Source organism: Arachis stenosperma, chromosome 9, assembly GCF_014773155.1.
Source record: "Arachis stenosperma cultivar V10309 chromosome 9, arast.V10309.gnm1.PFL2, whole genome shotgun sequence".
NCBI classification, from domain to species: domain Eukaryota; kingdom Viridiplantae; phylum Streptophyta; class Magnoliopsida; order Fabales; family Fabaceae; genus Arachis; species Arachis stenosperma.
Window position 1 is genome coordinate 118,170,594 of NC_080385.1, and position 11,669 is coordinate 118,182,262.

The window sequence follows — 11,669 nt, forward strand, 5'->3', positions numbered from 1 at the left end:
ATCCATCCTTTGGGATTGAACGTGTAGTTGTTGTTCTTGTCCCTCCATATAGCTCCTTGCTAGATCCTCAATGGCTCCTTGAATGTGAACCAGATTTATGTTAGTTGGATCATAGTACTCTTCTTGCTGGTATTCTTCTTGATGAGGTTCTTCTTGGTGGGGTTCTTCTTCTGATGTTCTTTTCCTTATCTGAGGCCTTCTTTGTTGTTGAGCGGGTGCCACATAGGTTATACGCTGGAGCGTAACTAACCTCTCAAGGTTTACCCATTTTGGATTGTTATCTTCGAATACTACCTTGGCTTTCATACATAGTCTAAGGATGGTACTGGGGTACCAAAGTCTAGTACTCGGATCATTCTTCTCGGCTGCATCTTGGATTACCTCAGCTATAATTTCATGCACATTGATGTCTCTACCCTTTATTAAGCAATGTACCATAGTAGCTTGAGCAATCTTGACCTCAAAATTGTTTGAGGCTGGGAGGATAGATCTCCTCACGAGCTCAAACCATCCCTTGGCTTCCGGGATGAGGTCTCCTCTCCTAATAAACTACAGCATCTTATCCGAATACCTTTCCCAATCAGATCCTATGATACACATGTTGTTCACAATTTCCTCAAGTTCATTGATGACAAGTCATCATATACCCATTTTTCAAGCTAATTTCACTTGTTTTGTTAGCATTTATGCACTTTCTTCCATCCTAAGTAAGTGATTTGGAGTGAAAATGCATAACTTCTCTAAATCAAGCAACCACCATGAAATTAATGTTAATCCATGAGGTTTGAGCTCATTTTAATTGAATTTTAATTGATTTATAAGCCTCTTGAATTTAGTGATACTTTGAGTGGTTGTTTGGTTTATTATAGGTGAAGAAAAGAAAAGAAAAGGAAAAGCGTGGCATAAAAAGTGTAGCCCAAGGAAGAAGAAGTGTGGTTTAAGGGAGGAGAAGCGTGCCGCAATGCAAGGGGGAGGCAACATTGCCCTCCACAAGGGCACAATGCCCTCTAGGAGGGCAACATAAGGTGACCAAGCAAGAGAAGGCAACTCTGCCCTGCCCACTCCAAGGGCAGAGCACAAAATGTGCCTTGAAACTAAGAGAAAAAGAACCTTGCCCTGCCCTTGTGGAGGGCAGAATCGGGCTCTCCAAGGAAGAAATTCAAGAAAAGATTATCACCCATGCATGCTATAAGGATCGAACAAGGAACCATGAGGAAGCTAGGCACTACGGCCCACTACCGTGCCAAGAAATCAAGAAAATTAATGAAGCGTGTGCGTCCTCCGTGGTTCAAACACGGGACGAGAGAGTTGGAACATTGCCCTGCCCTTGGCGCGGGCAGGGCAGCATCGTGTGTGTGGCAGCACCATGCACGCACCAATTTCGATCCTGGCGCACCAATTTCCTCCCCTGGCAGCACCAATGCGCGCACTCCATGAATCTGGCGCATCATACTTTTTTGCCCTGCCCTTGGCGCGGGCAGGGCAGCGTTTTGCGTTCCCTGGCAGCGTCCCACGCACCAACGCGCACTGCGCACAACTTTGGCGCGCCAATCCTCAATCATGGCCGCACCAATTCTCGCACCATGCACCAATTTTCTGCCCTGCCCTCCACAAGGGCAGGGCAGCCTCCTGGGAGTGAATTTTCATGGGCCGAAAATTCAAACTAAAATCCCATTTTAATTCATTTCTTCACCAAATCAAAAGCCCATCCAAATCCCAAAATCCAAGAATAGAAAGTGTATAAATAGGAGTTAGTTTGATGTAATTAGGACCTTTATGCTCACTTTTGAATTTTTACTTTTACCTTAGCTTTTGAATTTTTACTTTCACCTTCCTTTGGAGCTTTGACTCTCTTGCAATTGTTCTTGAGAGAATTGACCGAGCACTAAGAGGATTAAGGGAGAATTGACTGATCTCCTTCCTCATTCTTACTTGGGCAATTCTACTTTTCTGTTTCTGAGTTTTGGGTGTGTGAAATTGAGGAAATTCTGTCTCAATTCCCATTCAAACTCTCTTTAAATCTTCTCTGCATAATTCAATTCAATTTCAATTCCCTTTACTGCTTCTTCTTTAAATTTTCTGTCAATTGCTTTGATACTTCAGATCTGGGAAGGAAATTGAGTTTTAGGCTCTGCTACCTAAGCTCTTGAGTCCTGAGATCACAATTCACTTTGGGTTCTTCTGTGAATCTTGCTGCATTTTATTTCCTTTCTGTTTGAATACTTATTGCTTCTAATTCAATTTCTGCTCAATCAATTGTTGCAATTTACTTTCTCTTTGTTTAGATTCTGCAATCCCATTCCTCAAACCCCTTTTACATTCAAGCAATTTATCTTTCTTGCCATTTAAGTTACTGCAATTTAAGTTTCTTGCACTTTAAGTTTCAGTCATTTATTTTCTTGTTCTTTAAGTTTCTGCAAATTTACTTTCCTGTTCTGCAATTTACTGCACTTCTCCCTTCCCCCTTTACATTTACTGTCATTTACTTCCTGTTAAGCCCAAATCACTCAACCAAAACTTAATTCGCTTGACTAAATCACCCACTAAACTAAAATTGCTCAATCCTTCAATCCCTGTGGGATCGACCTCACTCATGTGAGTTATTATTACTTGATGCGACCCGGTACACTTGCCGGTTGGATTTGTGTGTTGGAAATTCGTTTTCCGCAAAAACACCATCAAGTTTTTGGCGCCGTTGCCGGGGATTGAAATAGATTGACAATGATTAAGTGAAGTGGAGGTCTAGATTAAGCACTTTTTCTTTTCTGTTATTCTAATTCTTACTAACACACTAACTGTTTGAATTTTTGCTTAAACTAACTAAAACGTCATTCTAGCTATAGATTGAAGTTTCATTGGCTTTCTGGGTCTGTGTGTTTATTGTTGTGTGTTTGTATGTCAGGTATAGGAAGATCTTCCCCTATCATCTCTGAAATTGATCAAAGGACTCTTCGGAGAATAAGAAGAGCTGAAAGAGGGAAGAACATTGTTGGAGAAGAAGAATCTGAGGAGGAATTCCAAGACATGGAAGGAGATACCAATCAACCCGAAGGAGGAGCCAATAATAATCAACATCAGAGAAGAGTCTTGGCTTTATACACATTTGCAAATGCTAGGCATTGTGGGAGTAGCATTCTTCCTCCCAATGTCAATGCAAACAATTTTGAACTCAAGCCACAACTCATCACTCTGGTTCAAAACAATTGTTCTTTTGGAGGAGGGCCTTTGGAGGATCCAAATCAACATCTGTCTACTTTCTTGAGAATCTGTGACACAGTGAAAACCAATGGTGTACCCCCTGATAGCTACAAATTGTTGCTCTTCCCATTCTCTCTCAGAGATAAAGCCACTCAATGGCTAGAGACCTTTCCAAAAGAAAGTATCAACACTTGGGATGACTTGGTGAGCAAGTTCCTTGCTAAATTCTATCCCCCTCAAAGGATCATAAGGTTGAAGACTGAGGTTCAAACGTTCACTCAAATGGAGTCTGAGAACTTATATGAAGCATGGGAAAGATATAAGGCTCTATTGAGGAAATGTCCACCAGAGATGTTCACAGAGTGGGACAAGTTACAAAACTTCTATGAGGGACTCACTCTTAAAGCTCAAGAAGCTCTTGATCACTCTGCCGGAGGCTCATTACAACTCATGAAGACAACAGAGGAAGCTCAAAACCTCATTGATATGGTGGCCAACAACCAATATTTCTTTGCTCATCAAAGACAACGCCAACCATCACAGAGAAGAGGAGTAATGGAGTTGGAAGGGGTTGATTCTATTCTGGCCCAGAACAAGATGATGCAGCAGCAGATCCAACAACAATTTGAACAAATGGCCAAAAGGATTGATGGCTTGCAAGTGGCATCAGTGAGCACCACAAGCCAACCTCCAACCACTTGGGTGCAAAGTGAAGAAACTCAAGAGGAGCAACAACAAGAGCAAGTCCAATACATGCACAACCAAAATCCTGGAACAAATGAAGTCTATGGGGATACTTATAATCCATCTTGGAAGAACCATCCCAACCTCAGATGGGGAGACAACCATAATCAAAACCAACAACCATGGCAAAGAAACACAGGACAGAACAATTGGAAAAACACAAACTCCCAGCCAAACACTAACCAAAATACATACAGAAAACCACAAAACAACTACCCCAATTCTAACCAATACCCACCCAATAACCACCCAACTAACCAAAACACCTATCATCATCCATCAACACCCCAAAATCAACCAATTACACAAGACTCACAGAGAATCACCAATCTAGAGCTGCTCATGGAGAAACTAATGAAGAGCCAAGAATTGACCACCAAGAATCAAGAAGCCTCCATGAAGAACCTAAAAAGGCAGATTGGACAAATCTCCAAGAAGATTTCTGTTGAAAAACCATCAAGTTCACTACCTAGTGACACCATTCCCAATCCAAAGGAAGAATGCAAGGTTGTGCAACTAAGAAGTGGAAAAGTGTTAACAGATGGTAACCAAGGAGCAACAACCAAGCATGGTGACAATGAACCAACAAAGAATGATGAAGCCACCAACAAGGACATGCTAAGCAAGAATGTCCCAGAAAAACTCATAGAGGCAGATAGCAAACCACAGAATTTGAAGAAAGGAAAGCAAATCATGGAAGAACCACTTCCAAAACAACATCAAGTGGAGAAGAGCTCAACACCACCACTACCTTATCCACAGAGATTTCACAAAGAGACAAAGGATCAGCACTTCCACAAATTTCTTGAGACTTTCAAGAAGTTGGAAATCAACATCCCCTTGGCAGAGGCTTTGGAGCAAATGCCTCTGTATGCTAAGTTTCTAAAGGAGCTCATCAACAAGAAAAGAGATTGGAATGAGAAGGAAACGGTGATGCTTAGTGAGGAATGTAGTGCCGTGCTCCAAAAGGGAATCCCACCAAAACTAAAAGATCCAGGGAGCTTTGTAGTGTCATGCACTATAGGCAAACTATCCTTGGATAAAGCTCTTTGTGATCTTGGAGCTAGTATCAACTTAATGCCCTTGTCCATGATGAAGAAGTTAGCCATAGAAGAACTCAAACCCACCAAGATGTCACTAGTCATGGCAGACAGATCAATCAAGATACCAAATGGAATTGTGGAAAATTTGCTAGTAAAGGTTGGAGAGTTTATCTTCCCTGCAGACTTTGTAATTCTAGATACCGATGAGGAAGGCAACAATTCAATCATCTTGGGCAGACCATTTCTAGCAACTGCAAGAGCCATTATTGATGTGGAAAAAGGAGAAATAATTTTCAGAGTACACAATGAGCAAATGATCATCAATGTTTATAAGTCAATGCAACACCCCCCAGAGAAGGAAGATCATTTGAGGGTGGATATGATAGAAAGCCTGGTGGAAGAAATGTTAGACATTGATCAGCATGAGCAAGAAGAAGAAAATCAAGAAACAATAGAAGAGCATGTGGCTGAGGCTTTCATAAACAAAGAGGTGGAACTAAGCAAAAAAGAAGAGGTGCAAAAGCAAGAACTGAAGCCATTACCTTCTCATCTCAAATATGCATTTCTTGGGACTTCAGAAAGCCTCCCGGTGATCATCAATTCGTCCTTGACAAAGAAAGAAGAAGGAGAGCTTCTTGATGTTCTCAGAGCCCACAAGGATGCCTTAGGATGGACCATTGATGACTTGAAAGGCATCAGTCCTACAGTATGCATGCATAAGATTCTTTTGGAGGACAATTCCAAAGCAGTAATTCAACTTCAGAGAAGACTAAACCCTGCAATGAAGGAAGTTGTCCAGAAGGAAGTGATGAAGTTATGGAATGCAGGAATCATATATCCTATTTCCGATAGCTCATGGATAAGCCCAGTCCAGGTGGTACCAAAGAAAGGAGGGATGACAGTCATTATTAATGAGAAGAGTGAACTCATTCCCACCAGAACGGTGACAGGATGGAGGATGTGCATTGACTATAGAAGGTTGAATGATGCCACACGCAAAGATCACTTCCCACTTCCTTTCATTGATCAAATGCTTGAAAGGTTGGCTGGCCATGCTTATTATTGCTTCTTGGATGGCTATTCTGGGTATAATCAGATAGTGGTGGATCCAAAAGACCAAGAGAAGACTTCATTCACATGCCCAGTTGGAGTTTTTGCTTATAGAAGAATGCCATTCGGATTATGCAATGCCCCAGCCACTTTTCAAAGGTGTATGCTTTCCATTTTCTCAGATATGGTTGAAAAATTTTTAGAGGTTTTCATGGATGACTTCTCTGTTTTTGGTGATAATTTCAATACTTGCTTAAACCATCTAACTCTTGTCTTGAAACGGTGCCAAGAAACTAATTTGGTTTTGAATTGGGAGAAGTGCCATTTCATGGTACCCGAGGGGATTGTTCTTGGTCATAAAGTTTCAAGAAGAGGAATAGAGGTTGACAAGGCAAAAGTGGAAATAATAGAAAAACTCCCTCCACCAACTAATGTGAAATCTGTTAGAAGTTTCTTGGGGCATGCAGGTTTTTATAGAAGGTTTATCAAAGATTTTTCTAAAATAGCCAAACCTTTGAGTAATCTTTTGATGATTGATCAACCTTTTGTTTTTGATGAAGATTGCCAGCATGCTTTTGAAACTTTAAAACAGAAACTTACAACAGCACCAATTATCACACCTCCGGATTGGAACTTACCATTTGAACTCATGTGTGATGCAAGTGAAATTGCAATTGGTGCTGTACTTGGACAGAAGAAGGGAAACTTGCATCATGTCATATATTATGCAAGTAAAGTATTGAATGAAGCTCAAAAAAATTACACTACAACAGAGAAGGAGTTGTTAGCTGTAGTCTATGCATTTGATAAGTTTAGATCGTACTTGATAGGATCTAAAATTGTGGTTTATACTGATCATGCTGCTCTCAAGTATTTGATGTCAAAGCAGGATGCCAAACCAAGACTCATCAGGTGGATTCTACTCTTACAAGAATTTGACATTGAGGTGAGGGACAGGAAAGGCACTGAAAATCTAGTTGCTGATCATTTGTCAAGGCTGCCACCAGAAACAATTCAAAAGGCTTCATTACCTGTGAATGAAAGCTTCCCAGATGAACATCTTATGTTGATCCAACAAACACCATGGTTTGCTGATATAGCTAACTACAAAGTGGGGAGGAAGATACCTCAAGAATTCACTAAGCAACAAGTGAAGAAGCTAATCAATGAAGCAAAGAAGTTCTTGTGGGATGAACCTTACTTGTTCAAAAGATGTTCTGATGGAATAATTAGAAGATGTGTCCCTGAGAGTGAAATGCAAGATATATTATGGCATTGCCATGGCTCAGCCTATGGTGGACATTTTGGTCCAGAAAGAACAGCAGCAAAGATACTACAAAGTGGGTTCTATTGGCCAACCATCTTCAAAGATGCCAGGGAGTTTGTCCACCAATGTAATGAATGCCAAAGAGCAGGAGGACTAACAAAGAGGAACGAGATGCCACAGAACTTCATTTTGGAAGTAGAATTGTTTGATCTTTGGGGCATTGATTTCATGGGACCCTTCCCTCCTTCTTATTCATTTAGATATATCTTGGTTGCAGTGGAATATGTTTCAAAATGGGTGGAAGCCATAGCCACAACTACCTGTAATGCACAAATTGTCCTTCAATTCCTAAAGAAGCACATCTTTACTAGATATGGAGTGCCCAAGGGTCTCATCAGTGATGGTGGTAGCCATTTTTGTAATAGACAAATAGAGAAACTTCTCCACAAATATGGAGTTATTCACAAGGTAGCCACACCATATCATCCCCAAACTAATGAGCAAGCAGAATTAGCAAACAGGGAACTAAAGAAGATCCTAGAAAAAACAGTTGGTAGCACAAGAAAGGATTGGGCTAGGAAGCTGGAAGATGCACTTTGGGCATACCGAACAGCTTTCAAAACTCCTATTGGGAAGTCCCCATTTCAACTGTTATATGGCAAATCTTGTCATCTCCCTGTAGAGCTTGAGCACAAAGCCTTTTGGGCCACTAAACTTCTAAATTTGGATTCGGAAGCAGCAGGAGAGAAAAGATTGTTGCAGCTGAATGAGCTAGATGAGTTTAGACTAGAAGCTTATGAAAATACCAAGATATACAAGGAGAAAGCTAAGAGATGGCATGACAGAAAGATCTTGAAGAAAGAATTCAAACCTGGACAACAAGTACTTTTGTATAACTCACGGCTCAAGATATTCCCTGGCAAGCTTAAGTCTAAATGGACCGGTCCATACTTGGTAACTAAGGTTTTTCCTTATGGGAGCATCGAATTGCTAGATGAAGCAACAAAGAATCAGTTTACAGCAAATGGTCATAGAGCAAAATTGTACCTAGGGGGCAATGGAACCAAGAAAAGGAGGTCCAGAACCTGAATCCCTCTTGAAGCAAAAATGAAGATGTCAAGCTAATGACAATAAAAGAGCGCTTGTTGGGAGGCAACCCAACCTGAGGTAGTTTCTTTTCATAGCTTTTCCAATAAAAATGTTGAGTAATTGGTGTGGATTGCAAGGAGCTAAGTTTGGTGTTGCACACCAAAACAATTTGAGGGAGAATGAAAACTTCTAAGTTTGGTGTTCCACCAAAAATATCATTTAAGAACACATTCTCACCTCTTGCATGATTCTAGCTCCAAGCAATCGATCACATTATTCAACTGTTTAAATTGCTTTCTAGTTTAGATTCATTAACCTTTAGCAAGTACACATGGTTTCAATTATGGTTAAAACTGTTGCATAAGAAGCAGTGGCAAACAATTAAGTTTGGTGTTCCCACACCAAACATCAATCCTGGAGCCACACTCAGTTTATGCATACTGACCATATAATCAAGGGCTTGAGAAGCAAGCAACTTTGAGGATTATGCAGGACAAGAGTCAATAATTGAAGACATTATGCATCTTAACTCAAAGAGGACACAACAGAAGGAAGAATCAAAGGGCTGCAACTTCAAAGGTTGTATCTGAACTTAATCCTTGCTGTTGTGTATTGTTTCGGATCAGGAAGCCATTGTATTTCTTGCTAAAGTGTTCATCTAGCTGCAAGTGAAATAGCTTGCTAAAAATGCTAAGTCTGCATATTGCTTGTTATCCATCACTTAGCTTTAAATATTGTTTTGTTTCCCATATGCTTAAATAAAAGAGTTTGGTTTGAATTGAAAAGTAAAATATCCAATGTTGCATAAGCATGAATGGAAGTTGGTGGTGGTATATGTGTTTGATTAAATGCATGACTCATGAAATAATTGTTGCATAATATCATTCTCATTCAATTGTGAGTTAGCTTGCTGTTACAAAGACTCCTATTAATAATGAGAAATCCCTTGGTAACAAAAACAGAAAGAAAAGGGAAAGAAAAAGCCAAAATGGCAAGAAAAACAAAGAATAAAGGTTGGACACCAATAGCTTGGACCTTAGGACATATGCCTGTGGTGTTCTTGTACTGAGATCTACTTGGATGAGTAAATTCTAAGGGGTATTTTAAAACCCGGTCACTTAGATCAACTGATTTGGGATGGCCAATTGAAAATCCACAATAAAGATCAACTTAGATACAAAACATTTAGTTATCCAAAGAGATGCTGGGCATCAATGATCCTAGGAAGAATTAATGAGCCATGTGTCTTAGGTGGAAAGATGTTGAGCAAAAAGAAAAGAAAATAAAGCCAAAGGCTATGCTGCAGCATTTGACACCCAACCTCTAAAAGAATAATAAGCTTGTTAAGCATTGTAAGCCAAGAAAAGTTAGCAAGGGAGTGAGTAAAAAGTGAGTCTTATAACAGCAAGTTTAGCAAACCTTTGATGCAAAATGTGTATTATGCAGCAGCAACAATAAATGAGTTGTCATTGTCTGCATAAATGCCCCATAGATCAAGTTCTGCTATCTGCATAATAAGGATATGCATTCTTTTCTTATTCATTTCATTTACTCTTAGTTTTGATGCTTGCTTGGGGACAAGCAAGGTTTAAGTTTGGTGTTGTGATGACAAGTCATCATATACCCATTTTTCAAGCTAATTTCACTTGTTTTGTTAGCATTTATGCACTTTCTTGCATCCTAAGTAAGTGATTTGGAGTGAAAATGCATAACTTCTCTAAATCAAGCAACCACCATGAAATTAATGTTAATCCATGAGGTTTGAGCTCATTTTAATTGAATTTTAATTGATTTATAAGCCTCTTGAATTTACTGATACTTTGAGTGGTTGTTTGGTTTATTATAGGTGAAGAAAAGAAAAGAAAAGGAAAAGCGTGGCATAAAAAGTGTAGCCCAAGGAAGAAGAAGTGTGGTTTAAGGGAGGAGAAGCGTGCCGCAATGCAAGGGGGAGGCAACATTGCCCTCCACAAGGGCACAATGCCCTCTAGGAGGGCAACATAAGGTGACCAAGCAAGAGAAGGCAACTCTGCCCTGCCCACTCCAAGGGCAGAGCACAAAATGTGCCTTGAAACTAAGAGAAAAAGAACCTTGCCCTGCCCTTGTGGAGGGCAGAATCGGGCTCTCCAAGGAAGAAATTCAAGAAAAGATTGTCACCCATGCATGCTATAAGGATCGAACAAGGAACCATGAGGAAGCTAGGCACTAAGGCCCACTACCGTGCCAAGAAATCAAGAAAATTAATGAAGCGTGTGCGTCCTCCGTGGTTCGAACACGGGACGAGAGAGTTGGAACATTGCCCTGCCCTTGGCGCGGGCAGGGCAGCATCGTGTGTGTGGCAGCACCATGCACGCACCAATTTCGATCCTGGCGCACCAATTTCCTCCCCTGGCAGCACCAACGCGCACACTCCATGAATCTGGCGCATCATACTTTTCTGCCCTGCCCTTGGCGCGGGCAGGGCAGCGTTTTGCGTTCCCTGGCAGCGTCCCACGCACCAACGCGCACTGCGCACAACTTTGGCGCGCCAATCCTCAATCATGGCCGCACCAATTCTCGCACCATGCACCAATTTTCTGCCCTGCCCTCCACAAGGGCAGGGCAGCCTCCTGGGAGTGAATTTTCATGGGCCGAAAATTCAAACTAAAATCCCATTTTAATTCATTTCTTCACCAAATCAAAAGCCCATCCAAATCCCAAAATCCAAGAATATAAAGTGTATAAATAGGAGTTAGTTTGATGTAATTAGGACCTTTATGCTCACTTTTGAATTTTTACTTTTACCTTAGCTTTTGAATTTTTACTTTCACCTTCCTTTGGAGCTTTGACTCTCTTGCAATTGTTCTTGAGAGAATTGACCGAGTACTAAGAGGATTAAGGGAGAATTGACTGATCTCCTTCCTCATTCTTACTTGGGCAATTCTACTTTTCTGTTTCTGAGTTTTGGGTGTGTGAAATTGAGGAAATTCTGTCTCAATTCCCATTCAAACTCTCTTTAAATCTTCTCTGCATAATTCAATTCAATTTCAATTCCCTTTACTGCTTCTTCTTTAAATTTTCTGTCAATTGCTTTGATACTTCAGATCTGGGAAGGAAATTGAGTTTTAGGCTCTGCTACCTAAGCTCTTGAGTCCTGAGATCACAATTCACTTTGGGTTCTTCTGTGAATCTTGCTGCATTTTATTTCCTTTCTGTTTGAATACTTATTGCTTCTAATTCAATTTCTGCTCAATCAATTGTTGCAATTTACTTTCTCTTTGTTTAGATTCTGCAATCCCATT